The 19,668-nt window shown below is 49.8% G+C and overlaps 1 protein-coding gene and 1 long non-coding RNA gene across 2 annotated transcripts in view; both read left to right on the top strand.

Annotated features, from left to right (window-relative positions):
- Positions 1–19,668, top strand: part of LOC120991221 (zinc finger protein 850-like) — a 64,031-nt gene that overhangs the window by 39,459 nt on the left and 4,904 nt on the right. The window lies entirely within an intron of this gene.
- Positions 8,605–9,528, top strand: LOC120991264. Its single transcript, XR_005776603.1, has 3 exons — positions 8,605–8,664; positions 9,041–9,165; positions 9,481–9,528. It is a non-coding gene; the product is annotated as an uncharacterized LOC120991264 (long non-coding RNA).

Genomic DNA, 19,668 nt, shown 5'->3' with positions numbered 1-19,668 from the left:
CGATCCCCCTGGCATGGAGCAGGGCCATGACTGCCGCCAGAACCTTCGTAAAGACCCTGGGAGCCATGGCCAGACCGAACGGGGCTACAAACTGGTAGTAAAATGGACCCACTGCGAACCGGAGAAACCTCTGATGACTGACGCATGTGGGCACGTGAAGATAAGCGTCCTTGGTGTCTATCAAGGACAGGTACTCCCCAGTTTCCATGGACTCAATAACCGACCTCAGTGACTCTATCCGGAATCTGCAGACGCGAAAGAAACGGTTGAGCGCCTTGAGGTCTAGAACGGGATGGACCGTCCCCTCTTTTTTGGGAACCACAAAGAGATTGGAGTAAAACCCCTGAAAACGTTCTTGTGCAGGAACTGGAACAATCACGCCTTGCTGCAGCAGCATGCAAATTGCCAGGGAAAAATAGTATCTGCGACTGCGGGAGAGGCCGGAGGAGATGACCGAAAAAAACCTGACGGAGGGGAGGACTTGAAGTCCAGCTTGTATCCCCCTGCAATGACCTTCCTCACCCACGCATCTGAGACGTGAGCCAGCCAAACATGCCGAAACACATGAAGCCGGCCGCCCACCAGAACGGGTGCAGCGGAGCTCTTAGGGTTAAAGGACTTGGAGCTCTGTTGATGGGAATGCCAGGAAGGCCGCGGCTTAAAGGAAGGGCTGTGCTTCTGGCCTGTGGCCGACTTATCGGTGCTGGAAAAACTCCAAAAGGGATGAATAAAAGGCTTCTGCTTTTTGACTTATTAGACCGCCCCCTGTTCTGTGGTAAATGTGTGCTCTTAACACCTGTAGCGTTCAAAATGATCTCATCCAGGCGCTTACCACAAAGTCTGCTTCCGGTAAAGGGGAGGGCCATCAGGGTCCGCTTTGAGGCATTATCTGCCGCCCAGCAGGAGAGCCATAGGGTACGGCGAATAGCCACCAACAGGGCTGACGATTGAGCCATAAACCTGGCCGAGTCCAAAGATGCTTCACAAACATATGCACTGGCATGGGAAAGCTGCAGAGCAACATCTGCAAGTTCCTGCAAGGACCCCCGATTCAAGACCCTGACGTAAGTTATTTGCCCACTCTCCCATAGCCTTGCTCACCCATGTAGAGGAAAATACTGGCTACAGTGCTGCGCCCACTGCTTCAAAGGCAGATTTTGCAAACGCTTCCAGCTTCGTATCTTTGATATCAGAAAAAGAAGTCCCATCCGCCATTGGCAAGGTAGTATGTTTAGCCAAGCGGGAAACTGGCGGATCCACTACAGGTGGAGCTGACCATTTCTTAGTCCAATCCTCAGGAAAAGGATAAAGGACGTTCAAGCGTTTTAGCAACATGAAATGATTATCAGGGAAATTCCACTACTTGGAGAGAGAGGAATCAAACTCCTGGTGGTTGGGGAAACACTTGTGCAAGCGACGGAACCTTCTAAAGGAAAAACCCGAGCTGGCAGATGACGGAGTGGGATCTTCAACCTGTAACGTCTCAATAACCGCCGTAAGGGCTCTTTCACACCTGCGTTATTGTCTTCCGGCATAGAGTTCCGTCGTCGGGGCTCTATGCCGGAAGAATCCTGATCAGGATTATCCTAATGCATTCTGAATGGAGAGTAATCCGTTCAGGATGCATCAGGATGTCTTCAGTTCCGGTACGGAACGTTTGTTGGCCGGAGAAAATACCGCAGCATGCTGCGCTTTTTGCTCCGGCCAAAAATCCGGAACACTTGCCGCAAGGCCGGATCCGGAATTAATGCCCATTGAAAGGCATTGATCCGGATCCGGCCTTAAGCTAAACGTCGTTTCGGCGCATTGCCGGAGCCGACATTTAGCTTTTTCAGAGTGGTTACCATGGCTGCCGGGACGCTAAAGTCCTGACAGCCATGGTAAGTGTAGCGGGGAGCGGGGGAGCAGTGTACTTACCGTCCGTGCGGCTCCCGGGGCGCTCCAGAGTGACGTCAGGGCGCCCCAAGCGCATGGATCACGTGATCGCATGGATCACGTCATCCATGCGCATGGGGCGCTCTGACGTCATTCTGGAGCGCCCCGGGAGCCGCACGGACGGTAAGTATACCGCTCCCCCGCTCCCCGCTCCTACTATGGCAACCAGGACTTTAATAGCGTCCTGGGTGCCATAGTAACACTGAAAGCATTTGGAAGACGGTTCCGTCTTCAAATGCTTTCAGTACACTTGCGTTTTTCCGGATCCGGCAGGCACCTCCGGCAACGGAAGTGCATGCCGGATCCCAACAACGCAAGTGTGAAAGAGGCCTAATTTAACTGTCCACCATGGAGGACAGTTTGGGCGAATGACCCTCCAGTGAGACAAAATCATCATCTGAACCCTCTCTCCTCAGAACATGCCTCTTCAACTGAGGACATGTCGGAGTGAGACTCTCTAGCAGGAGGAGGAGAAGCCGAGGACACAGGAGATAAAGAACCCCTTTTGGTGGAGGAAGTTCTGGCCCGTTTTTTGGGGGCGGCCGTGACGGGCACGAGCCCCATGATACCCAGAGTCGGACCAGTCAGAGGACTGCCTTGCCGACAAACGCCCCAATATATCCACAATAGATTTGTTGGTATTGAAGACGTCCTGTACCACCCTAGACAAGTAACGCGCCCATTCTGGTTCTTCCGTAGGTTGGGCAATGGGAAGCAATGAGTCCGGGGTCGAGCCACTAGATGGCGGCGTAGCACACGCAAAGCAGAGGGAGTCTGACTGAGGGGATGGAAATTTTGCGCGACATGATGCGCAGGCAAAATGACGCACCAAAGGGACCGCCGGCTTCGGGACCTGGGTTCAGACATAATAACACCCCTGTCACCCCACTGAGGCAAATGGGAAGGGACAAACAACACTCACCCAGCCTGTGTCCCTCCAAACGCCAGTCAGACCCTCATTTACCCACAGGAGCTTTAAAAATCCGAAAGTGGTCTGAGCCCGCTCTGCCGCTGATGTGGTGGTGGGACTAACACAAGCCACGCCCCCAAAAAATGACGTTGGCTCTCAGCGCTGGCGCACGCCCCCTTTCCCCCACACTAGCCGGAGCCACGCCAGCATCCCCGGCCGTCTGAGATACTGGCCAGGGACAATAAACCATAGGGGGAACCCTGCAGGAGTAGGCCGCACAGAAGACGGGGCCTCCATTAACAACGGCCCCAGCTGCCCCAGAGCTGATTTACCGACCCGGAAGCGGCGCTTAGAGGAGTAAACTCCGCCCCCTCCTGTCCCGGTGCTCTCCAGAGGATGCCGTCAGCCCGGGAAGTCGCAGCAGATACGCGGCGTGTATAAAGAAGGCAGCCACCCCCTTGCTGCAGCAGCATCCAAGGTAAATTAATCCTTTAAAAGAGATTGCTGCCCAAGTCCACATGTGGTGAGGAGGGGGTCCTGGAGGGGGGCACTAGAGGTGGTACTGAGAAGGTTACTGGAGGGAGGGTGGAGGGGGGACACTGCTCCTACTTACCTGTCCGACGTCTTCTGCCCCCCTAACTCCAGCCGGGTCACCACCTTCGGTGTGCTGCCCCTTTGTGAGGGACGCTACACTGGAAACAGAGGGGACTTTCGCTGGGGCGGCCCTGCTGATGCACTTGCTGGCGGGAGACAAAGGTTTTTACAGGGACCTCTGGTCCTCCTTTTCTTCTAGAGAGCGGGAAATTAGATATAATTTATTGTTTATTTTTCCTTAACCATCTATTGGAGGAATACATCTCTGAGACTGAACAGCGTTCAGTAATGATGTCCAGCACCAGGAGAAAATCTAAGGTTCTCTTTACTGAAGATACAGAGGATCACAGCGGTACCTAATGGGGAGACAGCACCCTAACAAGTCTCGTTAACCAGTGCGGCCCCCCCCCCACACGTACCGCTGTGATCCTACGTGTCTTCAGTAAAGAGACCTTGGATTATATTCTGGTGCTGGACATCATCATTGAACGCTGTTACCTGCCTGAACCTAGCAAGGTCCGTGCATGGAGATCGGTGGAAGTGCTGGGAGCAGAGGTGAGCTGGAATCTCCTGGATACATTATGACACTGAATAGTCACAGATGTACACATCGCTCATAAACTTCCATTTAAAAAACAATGAATGCGTCATAATACTTTTATTTTGCTTAGAATATACCGGCCCGACAGATACCAATAGGAGAGACCACTTACCATCCGTCAGCAGCGCGGAGCCTTATCCATATGTCTGACTTATAAGGAAAATACAAGGCCCTAATATAATGTTTATAGAGCCTAACATGTGCACAGGAGACACATTTTGACTTCAATGGCAATGTTAATTTTCTTAAACAGCGGTATGTCCGCTCCTACGGCGTCTTCCATGACAGAAAAAGGGCTGGTGGTGCAGTTCTGCTACCGGATTCCCGTCCCTTACAAGTAACAGGTGTAGCCGAGGACCGGGGGGCAGATCTAATCCTCCAGGGAGCTCTATCAGTTTTACCCCTCGGATATGTCCCTGGAGGATGAATGAGCGATGATTAAACCAATCACAGGAAACCTCTACAGCAACATCTCTCCACTTATTCAACTTCAGGAGCTCACATTGACTGATGTGCAAAAACTACTGCAACTTACCAAACAAGGTTACCAAGAGAGAAGTAATCCCACCCTCTACGAGCCAAACAATGTAACCCCCCAAATCCAGGTCTTCAATTCCTATATGAGATTCTCAGGTAACAGTGTATATATAACCCTCCGTCATAGCGAAGCTTTCCGTGACCATAATTCCTTATACTACATACAGATCCATGATAGTCAGATACACTGTCCACCCCATGTATTCTACACCCTCCGTCCCAGGGACAAAAATAAACCTCCATTACATGTCACTGCACACACGTGTATACACTGCACATGACGAGTCTTACCGTGTGATATAAGAGGCTGGTGCTCCTCCATTACATGTCACTGCACACACGTGTATACACTGCACATGACGAGTCTTACCTTGTGATATAAGAGGCTGATGCTCCTCCATTACATTTCACTGCACACACGTGTATACACTGCACATGACGGCTCTTACCTTGTGATATAAGAGGCTGGTGCTCCTCCATTACATGTCACTGCACACACGTGTACACACTGCACATGACGGCTCTTACCTTGTGATATAAGAGGCTGGTGCTCCTCCATTACATGTCACTGCACACACGTGTATACACTGCACATGACGAGTCTTACCTTGTGATATAAGAGGCTGATGCTCCTCCATTACATTTCACTGCACACACGTGTATACACTGCACATGACGGCTCTTACCTTGTGATATAAGAGGCTGGTGCTCCTCCATTACATGTCACTGCACACACGTGTATACACTGCACACACGTGTATACACTGCACATGACGGGTCTTACCCTGTAATATAAGAGGCTGGTGCTCCTCCATTACATGTCACTGCACACACGTGTATACACTGCACATGACGGGTCTTACCTTGTGATATAAGAGGCTGGTGCTCCTCCATTACATGTCACTGCACACACGTGTATACACTACACATGACGGGTCTTACCTTGTGATATAAGAGGCTGGTGCTCCTCCATTACATGTCACTGCACACACGTGTACACACTGCACATGACGGCTCTTACCTTGTGATATTAGAGGCTGGTGCTCCTCCATTACATGTCACTGCACACACATGTATACACTGCACATGACGGGTCTTACCTTGTGATATTAGAGGCTGGTGATCCTCCATTACATGTCACTGCACACACATGTATACACTGCACATGACGGGTCTTACCTTGTGATATTAGAGGCTGATGCTCCTCCATTACATGTCACTGCACACACGTGTACACACTGCACATGACGGCTCTTACCTTGTGATATAAGAGGCTGGTGCTCCTCCATTACATGTCACTGCACACACGTGTATACACTGCACATGACGGCTTTTACCTTGTGATATAAGAGGCTGGTGCTCCTCCATTACATGTCACTGCACACACGTGTATACACTGCACATGACGGGTCTTACCTTGTGATATAAAAGGCTGGTGCTCCTCCATTACATGTCACTGCACACACGTGTATACACTGCACATGACGGCTCTTACCTTGTGATATAAGAGGCTGGTGCTCCTCCATTACATGTCACTGCACACACGTGTATACACTGCACATGACGGCTCTTACCTTGTGATATTAGAGGCTGGTGCTCCTCCATTACATGTCACTGCACACACATGTATACACTGCACATGACGGGTCTTACCTTGTGATATTAGAGGCTGGTGCTCCTCCATTACATGTCACTGCACACACGTGTACACACTGCACATGACGGGTCTTACCTTGTGATATAAGAGGCTGGTGCTCCTCCATTACATGTCACTGCACACACGTGTATACACTGCACATGACGGGTCTTACCTTGTGATATAAGAGGCTGGTGCTCCTCCATTACATGTCACTGCACACACGTGTATACACTGCACATGACGCGTCTTACCTTGTGATATAAGAGGCTAGTGCTCCTCCATTACATGTCACTGCACACACGTGTATACACTGCACATGACGGCTCTTACCTTGTGATATAAGAGGCTGGTGCTCCTCCATTACATGTCACTGCACACACGTGTATACACTGCACATGACGGCTCTTACCTTGTGATATAAGAGGCTGGTGCTCCTCCATTACATGTCACTACACACACGTGTATACACTGCACATGACGGCTCTTACCATGTGATATAAGAGGCTGGTGCTCCTCCATTACATGTCACTGCACACACGTGTATACACTGCACATGACGGCTCTTACCTTGTGATATAAGAGGCTGGTGCTCCTCCATTACATGTCACTGCACACACGTGTATACACTGCACATGACAGGTCTTACCCTGTGATATAAGAGGCTGGTGCTCCTCCATTACATGTCACTGCACACACGTGTATACACTGCACATGACGGCTCTTACCTTGTGATATAAGAGGCTGGTGGTCCTCCATCATGGCCTCCTTGTACAGATCCTTGTGTCCTTCTAGATACTCCCACTCTTCCATGGAGAAATAGACAGTGACGTCCTGACACCTTAGAGGAACCTGACAACACAATGACACCGTCATCACCCAGACCCCTCCAGTGCTGTTACTGGAGAATTTCCCAGCATTCCCAGCAGTGTCACCTCTCCAGTCAGCAGCTCCATCATCTTGTGGGTGAGCTCTAGGATCTTCTGCTCATGTATCAGGGGGTGAGGGGGAGGCTCTGTGATGGGGTGAGGGGTCCTGCTCCGCCCTCCTGACTCCTGGAGATGGATGATGGGAGTCACACAGTCCCCCGATGTCTTCTTCACTATTGTATACTCCTGTGGATGGAGAGAGACACTTAGGGAATAAACCCTTCAGGGGCCATGTGCTCTCCTCCGGCCCTTTCCTCCTGGTACAACGTGCCTACTTACCTTCTCATGGCTCCTACAACATGACTATTGGTCACTGGTCACATGACACATCACTCACCATACTGGGGGCTGATCTTCAGGTTCTCCATCACTTGGAAGGTCTGGAGGCCGTTCTCCAGGACCCTGGACTCTTCCCATCACTTCCTATGATGGATTCTCCTTCCCGATGTCTGACTTGTTACAGAATACAATAAAGAGGAGAGAAATCTAGAAAAGTTTACCTCTCCGCTCAGCAGGGAGATGATCTCCAAGGTGAGGTCTAATATTCTTCTGCTGATCTCCTTCCTGTCCATCCTTGGTGGTCATTCAGGAGAAGGGTCGTATTGCTGGTTTTCTTCATCCTCCTCCAAAAAAAGGAATAAAGGTTAATCAGTGAGTCCCATGTCCCCGATAATGAGGCCGAGAAAAAGTACAACTCATCCCACAAAACTCAGACCCTCATAAAGCTGCACTGACGGGAAAAGCCTGAGCTCCGGGTGTATCTAAGCTCCTGGCAGTGCAGTGTGTATCTAAGCTCCTGGCAGTGCAGTGTGTGGAGGCAGGAGACTCTGAGCTCCGTATGTATCTAAGCTCCTGGCAGTGAAACCTCATTCACACGGAGCAGATTCTCTCATCCAGCACAGAATGATGACAACCCCCACTATCCCCACTACTACTCCTCCCCCATCATACTAAGCTGAGGAGCGGAGAAGAATTCCTTGTGTGTAATGGAGGAGAATCTCCAGAGGTGACATGTCTGAGCTCTCCACCACACTGTCTCCTCACAGCTCATCTTACCTGCAGGCTGGAGGAATGGCTGATACCAGAGAGAACAAGAGCCCTGACTACCGACCAGGACCTGCCCAGTATCTGCTGCTGGGTAATGCCTACAATGTATGGGCTCTGGAGAGGTCTAGGACACTTTATGGGGTGATGTTCTGATTTGGAGGCTGAAGGACTTTTCCTACAAGTTCTGTGAGGGATCAGATTAAACATTAGTTCTCAGAAGGAATTGGGGGCGGGGCTAGATTCTGTCAGGAGCCCCTTCAGTTTAGAATGTACTGTGAGAGCTAAAGGACCTGTGATGATGTCACTGTCATGTGATCAGTGCAGGGGCGGAGCTAGCAAGGAGAGTCACTGATCACATGACGGTGACGTCACCGCAGGTCCTTCAGCTCTGGCAGTGCAGCAGATACTGGGCAGGTCCTGGTCGGTAGTCAGGGCTCTTGTTCTCTCTGGTATCAGCCATTCCTCCAGCCTGCAGGTAAGATGAGCTGTGAGGAGACAGTGTGGTGGAGAGCTCAGACATGTCACCTCTGGAGATTCTCCTCCATTACACACAAGGAATCCTTCTCCGCTCCTCAGCTTAGTATGATGGGGGGAGGAATAGTGGGGAGAGTGGGGGTTGTCATCATTCGGTGCTGGATGAGAGAATCTGCTCCATGTGACTGAGGTTTTCACTGCCAGGAGCTTAGATACACCCTGCACTGCCAGGAGCTTAGATACACCCGGAGCTCCGGGTTTTCCCGCCAGTGCAGCTTTATGAGGGTCTGAGTTTTGCGGGATGAGTTGTACTTTTTCTCTGCCTCATTATCGGGGACATGGGACTCACTGATTAACCTTTATTCCTGTTTTTAGAGACGTCATGAAGAAAACCAGCAATACGACCTTTCTCCTGAATGAGCCACCAAGGATGGACAGGAAGGAGATCAGCAGAAGAATATTAGACCTCACCTTGGAGATCATCTCCCTGCTGAGCGGAGAGGTAAACTTTTCTAGATTTCTCTCCTCTTTATTGTATTCTGTAAAGAGTCAGACATCGGGAAGGAGAATCCATCATAGGAAGTGATAGGAAGAGTCCAGGGTCCTGGAGAACGGCCTCCAGACCTTCCAAGTGACGGAGAACCTGAAGATCAGCCCCCAGTATGGTGAGTGATGTATCATGTGACCAGTGACCAATAGTCATGTTGTAGGAGCCATGAGAAGGTAAGTAGGCACGTTGTACCCAGGAGGAAAGGGCCGGAGGAGAGCACATGGCCCCTGAAGGGTTTATTCCCTAAGTGTCTCTCTCCATCCACAGGAGTACACAATAGTGAAGAAGACATCGGGGGACTGTGTGACTCCCATCATCCATCTCCAGGAGTCAGGAGGGCGGAGCAGGACCCCTCCCCCCATCACAGAGCCTCCCCCTCACCCCCTGATACATGAGCAGAAGATCCTAGAGCTCACCCACAAGATGATGGAGCTGCTGACTGGAGAGGTGACACTGCTGGGAATGCTGGGAAATTCTCCAGTAACAGCACTGGAGGGGTCTGGGTGATGACGGTGTCATTGTGTTGTCAGGTTCCTATAAGGTGTCAGGATGTCACTGTCTATTTCTCCATGGAGGAGTGGGAGTATATAGAAGGACACAAGGATCTGTACAAGGAGGCCATGATGGAGGAGCACCAGCCTCTTATATCACAAGGTAAGAGCCGTCATGTGCAGTGTGTACACGTGTGTGCAGTGACATGTAATGGAGGAGCACCAGCCTCTTATATCACAAGGTAAGAGCCGTCATGTGCAGTGTATACACGTGTGTGCAGTGACATGTAATGGAGGAGCACCAGCCTCTTATATCACAAGGTAAGAGCCGTCATGTGCAGTGTATACACGTGTGTGCAGTGACATGTAATGGAGGAGCACCAGCCTCTTATATCACAAGGTAAGACCCGTCATGTGCAGTGTATACACGTGTGTGCAGTGACATGTAATGGAGGAGCACCAGCCTCTTATATCACAAGGTAAGAGCCGTCATGTGCAGTGTATACACGTGTGTGCAGTGACATGTAATGGAGGAGCACCAGCCTCTTATATCACAAGGTAAGAGCCGTCATGTGCAGTGTATACACGTGTGTGCAGTGATATGTAATAGAGGAACACCAGCCTCTTATATCACAGGGTAAGAGCCGTCATGTGCAGTGTATACACGTGTGTGCAGTGACATGTAATGGAGGAGCACCAGCCTCTTATATCACAAGGTAAGAGCCGTCATGTGCAGTGTATACACGTGTGTGCAGTGATATGTAATGGAGGAGCACCAGCCTCTTATATCACAAGGTAAGAGCCGTCATGTGCAGTGTATACACGTGTGTGCAGTGACATGTAATGGAGGAGCACCAGCCTCTTATATCACAAGGTAAGAGCCGTCATGTGCAGTGTGTGCAGTGACATGTAATGGAGGAGCACCAGCCTCTTATATCACAAGGTAAGAGCCGTCATGTGCAGTGTGTACACGTGTGTGCAGTGACATGTAATGGAGGAGCACCAGCCTCTTATATCACAAGGTAAGAGCCGTCATGTGCAGTGTGTACACGTGTGTGCAGTGACATGTAATGGAGGAGCACCAGCCTCTTATATCACAAGGTAAGAGCCGTCATGTGCAGTGTATACACGTGTGTGCAGTGACATGTAATGGAGGAGCACCAGCCTCTTATATCACAAGGTAAGACCCATCATGTGCAGTGTATACACGTGTGTGCAGTGACATGTAATGGAGGAGCACCAGCCTCTTATATCACAAGGTAAAAGCCGTCATGTGCAGTGTGTACACGTGTGTGCAGTGACATGTAATGGAGGAGCACCAGCCTCTTATATCACAAGGTAAGAGCCGTCATGTGCAGTGTATACACGTGTGTGCAGTGACATGTAATGGAGGAGCACCAGCCTCTTATATCACAAGGTAAGAGCCGTCATGTGCAGTGTATACACGTGTGTGCAGTGATATGTAATAGAGGAACACCAGCCTCTTATATCACAGGGTAAGAGCCGTCATGTGCAGTGTATACACGTGTGTGCAGTGACATGTAATGGAGGAGCACCAGCCTCTTATATCACAAGGTAAGACCCGTCATGTGCAGTGTATACACGTGTGTGCAGTGACATGTAATGGAGGAGCACCAGCCTCTTATATCACAAGGTAAGAGCCGTCATGTGCAGTGTATACACGTGTGTGCAGTGACATGTAATGGAGGAGCACCAGCCTCTCATATCACAGGGTAAGAGTCGTCATGTGCAGTGTATACACGTATGTGCAGTGACATGTAATGGAGGAGCACCAGCCTCTTATATCACAGGGTAAGAGCCGTCATGTGCAGTGTATACACGTGTGTGCAGTGACATGTAATGGAGGATCACCAGCCTCTTATATCACAGGGTAAGAGCCGTCATGTGCAGTGTATACACGTGTGTGCAGTGACATGTAATGGAGGAGGTGCACATGTTAGGCTCTATTAACATCATATTAGGGCCTTGTATTTTCCTTATAAGTCAGACATATGGATAAGGCTCCGCGCTGCTGATGGATGGTAAGTGGTCTCTCCTATTGGTATCTGTCGGGCCGGTATATTCTAAGCAAAATAAAAGTATTATGACGCATTCATTGTTTTTTAAATGGAAGTTTATGAGCGATGTGTACATCTGTGACTATTCAGTGTCATAATGTATCCAGGAGATTCCAGCTCACCTCTTCTCCCAGCACATCCACCGATCTCCATGCACGGACCTTGCTAGGTTCAGGCAGGTAACAGCGTTCAATGATGATGTCCAGCACCAGAATATAATCCAAGGTCTCTTTACTGAAGACACATAGGATCACAGCGGTACGTGTGGGGGGGCCGCACTGGTTAACGAGACTTGTTGGGGTGCTGTCTCCCCATTATGTACCGCTGTGATCCTCTGTGTCTTCAGTAAAGAGAACCTTGGATTTTCTCCTGGTGCTGGACATCATTACTGAACGCTGTTCAGTGTCAGACATGTATTCCTCCAATTCTGCCACTGAAAACCAATCCCTTGTACTTGGGTCTCGGAATGCGACAATGAAAATACAAAAAAAAAAAAGGTCATTAGCACCTTAACCCCTTAGTGACCAGCCTGTTTCATCGTCCTCTTCCAAGAGCTATAACTTTTTTTTATGTTTCCGTCTATGTAGCTGTATGAGGGCTTGTTTTTTGCGGGACAAGTTGTAGTTTTAATGGCACCGTTTTGGGGTGCACATAACTTTCTGATTTAACTTTTATGAACTTTTTCTGTGAGGGAGATGGAAAAAACAGCAATACTGCCATTCAGTTTTTACATTATACATTTTACGGCGTTCATTTTTCGTTATAAATAACATAATATCTTTATTCTCTGGGTCAGTACGATTACAGCGATACCAAATACATCGTTTTTTTAAGTCTTACTACTTTTGTGCAATAAAACCCCGTAACCCATAACGTTATTACTTTTCTTTCTATGGAGTTGTGTGAGGGCTTGATTTTTGAGGGACAACTTGTAGTTTTCATTGGTGTCATTTTGGAGTAAATTACGCTTTTTGATCGCTTGCTATTAAGTTATTTTTTTGCTGGCAACTAAGAATAAATTAGCAAGTGTCTTTTATTTTTTTTATTATTTTTTTTTCCTGGTGTTCACCGTAGGGTATAATTTACATAATATTTATGTAGTGCGGGTCGTTACAGAGGCGGCAATACCATACATATGGGGGGGGGAGGTGGTTTGCAATTTTTTCATTTACAAGCATTTGTTTTTTACTGGAACTTTTTAATTAATAAATGTGTTTTTTTTAACCACTTAATAGTCCAACAAGGGGACTATACCAGACAACATTTTGGTTGATTTTAAAATACAATACATTATCCCTATAGTGCAGGGATGGCCAACCTGCGGCTCTCCAGCTGTTGCAAAACTACAACTCCCAGCATGCAAAGACTGCCTACAGCTATCAGTCTACAGCAGGGCATGGTGGGAATTGTAGTTTTACAACAGCTGGAGAGCCGCAGGTTGGCCATTCCCTTACGTCCTACCAGCAGCACAGATGGGGGGTTAACTGCCCCCTGTGGACTGGTAGGACCGGCGGAATTTTTAATGAGCCCAAGAACCAATAAACGATCTTCAGCTCCCTGAAAGGGAGGAGATCACCCCCCAGCCCACCGTGTTTTTTTCTGTCCTTTGGACAGATGGACTGGCGTGTCGCTCCCCCTCAGGGAGCTGAAGAGTGCTGAGGGGCTCTTTTTTTCCTTAAATCTAGGAAATCGCCCCTTTGTTGCCTTTATCTTAGGCGTTATCGCGGCTTTTTTTTGTACAGGGTACCGTCGGGGGGGGGGGGGGGGCTCCCCTCCCCTCTTCTCCCCTCTCCTCCCCTCTCCTCTTCTTCCGCCTAGATTTCGGCGTCTCTGCGGTGTCCCGTTCTCTCCTTGCCGCATGTGTGCGGCGCCGTGGGCGCCGCCATCTTCCGGAAGTGACGCGCACCAGGTGCGCTACGTCACTTCCGGTTTTTCGTATCCGATGCGGTGGGGTTTCTAAATCTCACCGCTCGATTCTTCTTCTCGTTATAAACATCCTGAACGTTCAGGATAGCCTGGGGAGACATATAGGGTCAAGCTGAGCCTGGTATAGGCTCTATTACTTCTCTGGGCTGGTTCCGATCGAGGCTTCCTCTTTTTAAGCGCCCAGAGCCTGTCATTCAGTGCTCTGGTTGCACCGCTTTCACAAGCTAGCTCCAGAGTTCCCTGTGCTTTGATATATTCTAGTAATATATTGCTTGGCTTGTTTTTTTTTCTTCAACAGCTCTATTTCTTCAGTGCTGGTGGGCGCCTATATGGTCTCGTTTTCACCTCCACCTGGTGTTTGTAGGTGTTATGACCTGTTTGTTCTTTTCTTTACAGTTATGGCTTCCCCTAAGGATTCTGATCAGCGGAAGTCCGGGGCCAAAAGGAAGCATTTGGCCTGTTACGATTGTAACACACCTTTGGACGACAACTGCCCTTACTCAAGGTGTGAGAGTTGTCGCACACAGGCATCTACGGAACCCACGATGCAAGAGATGTTCCAGTGGACAAAGACCTACGTGGATGATTTCATTAAGGGAGTGGTGCGCCTGCTTAATGAGAGGCTACCAGGATCCTCTCAGACTCCCATGGAAGTGGCTGCACCGGTCGAGAGACCTACTCCCTGTTCGGTGGGGTCTTCTTCTGAGGAAGAAGAATTAACTTCTTGCTTTTTTCCTCCAGAGAAAACGCAGAAGTTGCTGAAGTCCATCAGGTCGGGGGACCAGGATGTTGACATGGGGGAGTCCTCCGATCCCGCCGGACGGACACAGCGTGTCTTTAGAGCGGATGAGACCCTTCTCTCTGTGATGCGTACAGAGTGGAGAAAGCCTGAAAAAGGCCCAGTCCTTACCAGGAAGTTTAAGCTCATGTACCCGATGGCTAAACCCTTGGTGGAATCGTGGGGTTCCGTTCCCAAGGTGGACATGGCTATAGCCAAGTTGTCCAGGCGCACTCTGGTCCCTGCAGATGATGGGTCTAGTCTGCAGGACCCTCTAGACCGGAGGGCAGAGTGCACCCTTAGAAGGGGTTACGTGGCGGCTGCTGCCTCCGCATCGACATCCATTGCGGGCACGGAAGTAGCCTCCTTCTTACGCTCTAAACTTAATCAGATCCAGACAGACGTGGATCAGAGCGTTTCTAGAGACGACATCTTGACAGCTTTTAAGTCAGTCAATCTGGCTATAGATTTCCTGTGTGATTCCACCCAGATGCAGCTGAAACTGGCCGCCAAAACTATGGTTCTAGTTTCAGCTGCCCGCAGACCACTATGGCTGAAACCATGGATCGCGGACAACGCGTCCAAGTTTAATTTATGTGGGCTCCCCTTTTGAACCGGATAGGCTGTTCGGGTCCGAATTGGACAAGATCATGGAGGGACTCTCCGACAAGAAAGGGAAGAGTCTCCCCCAGCAGCCCTTTTGGGGACGCCCTAGACAGGATAAGAAGGGCGGAGGCCGTTCATGGCAGCAGGCTAGGCGCAGAGATTGAGGGGGGCCGTCTCGTAGATTCTCGAGATGCTCCCGCAAACCCACCAGGGAGGCAAAACCCTCCTGACTATGGGCCTCCTCGAGGCTCTTGGATAAGCCCTGCTGCCCCTGCAGTATCTCCTCTAGACTTTCCCGTACCCCTCCCCCAGATTCCCGTGGGGGGCCGTCTCTCCCACTTCAAAAACTTTTGGGCCCAGTTGATCGCAGACCCCTGGGTTCAGGATATAATTTCTGCCGGGTACCGGGTAGATCTTATCTCCCTCCCCCCAGAGAGATTCATCGCCACGCGAAACTTCGGGTCTGCCAAACAAAAGATCCTAGAGTCTTATATTCAGGACTATATCTCCAAGGGAGCCCTGGAGGAGGTGCCGGCAGGGGAGAGAGGCCTAGGGATTTATTCTCCAGTGTTCCTGGTTCCCAAGAAAACGGGAGATCTCCGGATGATCATCGACTTGAGATTCCTCAATCGATTTATAAGGAAAACCAGGTTTCGGATGGAAACTATAAGGTCAGTCAGCCATATCCTCAACCCTGGGGACGTCATGGCTACTCTGGACCTCAAGGATGCGTATCTTCACATCCCGATCCATTCCGCTTCCCGGAAATTCCTCATGATCGCAGTCCAGATTTTAGGGGTTCGCAGGCACTTTCAGTTCACCGCGCTTCCCTTCGGAATCTCTTCCGCCCCCCTTATCTTCACCAAGGTGGTGGTGTCGGGGGTGGCAGCTTTGAGACTTCAAGGACTGACTATTATTCCTTATCTGGACGATTGGCTCTTCATAGCCTCTTCAGTTCCGGTCCTTACCCACCATCTTCAGATCGCAATCTCCTTTCTCCACCGCCTGGGCTGGATTATCAACTGGCAGAAGTCGAATGTGAGCCCATCGACTTCAATCCATTATTTAGGATTCGTGGTCGACTCTGTGGAGATGTCCCTCCGGTTGACTCTAGAAAGGAGAGCGCGGATTCAGGACCTAGCAAGAGTCCTTTTTGTCCCTCGTCGAGTCTCTATCCGGACTCTCATGAAGATGCTGGGGCTCATGTCAGCGGCTGCGGACGCAGTCCCTTGGGCGTTATGGCACCTCCGTCCTCTTCAGTCGGAGGTCTTACACTTATGGAACGGCAGCCCTGCGGGGCTAGATTCCCTGTCCGGTCAAACCCGGAATTCCCTCAGATGGTGGTTTCAGCTACCAGCAGGGAAGTCTATGACCCAACCAGCTTGGGTCATATTGACTACAGACGCGTCCCTTATAGGCTGGGGCGCTCACCTGGACGGATCCCCAGTACAGGGATCTTGGTCTCCTCTGGAGCGGCGTCTCTCTTCCAATCTTCGCGAGATGTGAGCTATCCGGCTAGCCCTCCTTCACTTCTCCCTTCAGATCCGGGGCAAAGCAGTGAAAGTCCAGTCAGACAATATGACTGCGGTTCTCTATATAAACAAGCAGGGAGGCACAAGATCATTGCCCCTTCTGTCAGAGATCGGGGTAATTCTTCGGTGGGCAGAGACGAACCTTTCCCATCTATCTGCCACTCATATTCGAGGCTCCCTCAATATGATAGCGGACCGCTTAAGTCGAGGATTACCGACCATGGAGTGGTCTCTGCATCGAGAGATCTTCAGGCAGTTAGTTCACAGATGGGGTATGCCAGAGGTGGATCTCATGGCTACCAGGTTCAATGCCAAGGTGCTGAGGTTCTGTTCCCTGTACAGGGAAGACAACCCCCTGGCGATAGATGCTCTGTCGATACCGTGGAGGTTCAGGCTGGCTTACATCTTCCCTCCGTTTTCCATGATACCGAGGGTATTGATGAAAATCCGTCAGGATCAGGCCTCCTTAATAACCATCATACCGTTCTGGCCCAGGAGATCCTGGTTTACCCAGCTCATTCAGATGAGTCGGGGACAATACTGGAGACTCCCCCCGGAGCACACCCTGGTGTCGTGGGACACTCACCTCTGCCCAGATCTGCACAGGTTCAACCTGACAGCCTGGAGGTTGATCAGTCCCTTCCTAACATAGAAGCGCTTTCCGAGTCGGTCCTGAGAACTTTGTCGCATTCCAGAGCAGAGTCTACGAAGAAGGCCTACTCCAGGATCATGAGAATCTTCGTGTCATGGTGTGATTCCAAACAGGTGGCGTCTGCAGATCCGCCCCTTCCTGCGATACTACAATTGCTTCAAGATGGATTAGACAGAGGTCTTTCTCCAGCTACCTTAAAGGTACAGATTTGTGCCATCTCGGCCTGTCTCAACAGGCCACATTCTCGGGACCCACTCATCAAACGCTTCCTGAAGGGAGCTGAAAGACTAAAGCCTACTATACTGAAACCTATTCCCCAGTGGGATCTTTCAGTAGTGCTCAGGGGGCTAGCATCTCCCCCCTTCGAGCCATTGGAGGAGGTGGAATTCAGATTTTTGACTTTAAAGATGGTTTCTCTTCTGGCTGTAGCTTCAGCCAAAAGGATCTCTGAATTGCAGGCTTTTTCTGCAATTCACCCTTATATTATCTTCTTACAGGACAGAGTACTCCTGAAGTTTTTACCCTACTTCAGGCCTAAGGTGCCTACCTTCCAAAATATCAACCAGGTAATCTCTTTACCAGTTTTGTTTTCAGCCTCTGATACTTCAGCAAGAGACCCGCTGGATATTTCAAGGTGCCTCCAGGTCTATGTGGATAGATCCAGAGAGTTCAGGATAGATGAGAATCTCCTCATCCTGTTTGCCGGTAAGTCTAAAGGCCGTAAAGCGTCTAAAGCTACCATTAGTCGCTGGATCAAGGAGGCCATTAGGGAGGCTTTCGTCTCCCAATCCCTAGATCCTCCGGAGTTTGTGAGAGCCCATTCTACTAGGGCTGTCTCCACCTCTGTTGCGGAGAGAAGACTTCTCCCCTTAGAGTTGATCTGTAAGGCAGCCTCCTGGAGCTCTGAGTCAACCTTTTGGGCAGACAGTTCTTAGTTCTGCCAGGCATGAGGACCCTCCCTAGGGGATTCTTCTTCCTATCTCCCCATCTGTGCTGCTGGTAGGACGTAAGGGAATTGTTAATTTCTAACGATAATTTGTTTTCCCTTAGTCCTAACAGCAGCACACAAATATCCCACCCTAAATACATTATGCTTGTTAAAAACACGGTGGGCTGGGGGGTGATCTCCTCCCTTTCAGGGAGCTGAAGATCGTTTATTGGTTCTTGGGCTCATTAAAAATTCCGCCGGTCCTACCAGTCCACAGGGGCAGTTAACCCCCCACCTGTGCTGCTGTTAGGACTAAGGGAAAACAAATTATTGTTAGAAATTAACGATTCCTGCTATAGTGCATTGCATTTTAATGTTAGTGCTATACTGACATTGACCAGCAGGCTGCGCCAGAGAGGCACAGACTGCTGGAAACAACTCAAGGCAGGCTTGTGGCCTATATCAGACACCAGCAGGGCATATGGGTGGTCACTCAGGGGTTAAAGGGGTCATCCCATGATTAAAGGGAACCTGTCACCTGGAAAACACATATTAAACCAACCACAGTACCTTAAAATATCCCCCAGTGTGTTTCTAATCATGATTTTCTTTCCTCATTCTGTCTCATATTTGTTAAAATCGCAGTTTTAAATGTCTGTTGGCGCCTTCTCCAAGTCAGGCTTGAAGTCAAGGGGGCAGTGGCCTCCTCCTTGCTTCAAGGCATGATAAGCCCGCCCCTTACCCCTCCCCTCTACATTGTGATGGACATCTTGCCGTGATGCCAGGACCACGCTCGTCTCGCGCATGCACCGTGCACTGCCTGTTACAGCGCAATTCCGGCTCCGATGGTATATTCTAACATAGAGGCGTTCTCATGGTGATAGGGACGCTTCCAGTTAAAATATACCATCGGATTGGAGAAAACTCCGATCCGATGGTATAATAAGGACTCCTGACTTTACATTGAAAGTCAATGGGGGACGGATCCGTTTGCAATTGCACCATATTGTGTCAACGTCAAACGGATCCGTCCACATTGACTTGCATTGTAAGTCAGGACGGATCCGTTTGGCTCCGCACGGCCAGGCGGACACCAAAACAACATTTTTTTCATGTCCGTGGATCCTCCAAAAATCAAGGAAGACCCACGGAATAAAAAACGGTCACGGATCACGGAACAACGGAAATCCGTTTTGCGGACCGCAAAAAAAAAACGGTCGTGTGCATGAGGCCTAAGGGTTATTTGAATGTTCGAACTCCTTAATTGCTAGAATACGATTGCAGTCTATGGGATTGTAACAGGCTTCCTGTAAAGCTATGCTGCAGGCCCCAGGCTGTCGTAGAAGCCGATCAGAGCCCATCGATCGGAGGACAACAGGAGCCCCCACCCTCTGTGTAACCAGTCAGAACTGCATATCAGAATGACTATATAATCCTTTTTGAACATGATACTATCTGATATTA

This window comes from Bufo bufo, chromosome 2 (assembly GCF_905171765.1).
Source record: "Bufo bufo chromosome 2, aBufBuf1.1, whole genome shotgun sequence".
Lineage (NCBI taxonomy): Eukaryota > Metazoa > Chordata > Amphibia > Anura > Bufonidae > Bufo > Bufo bufo.
This window is presented reverse-complemented; position numbering and strand designations above follow the sequence as displayed.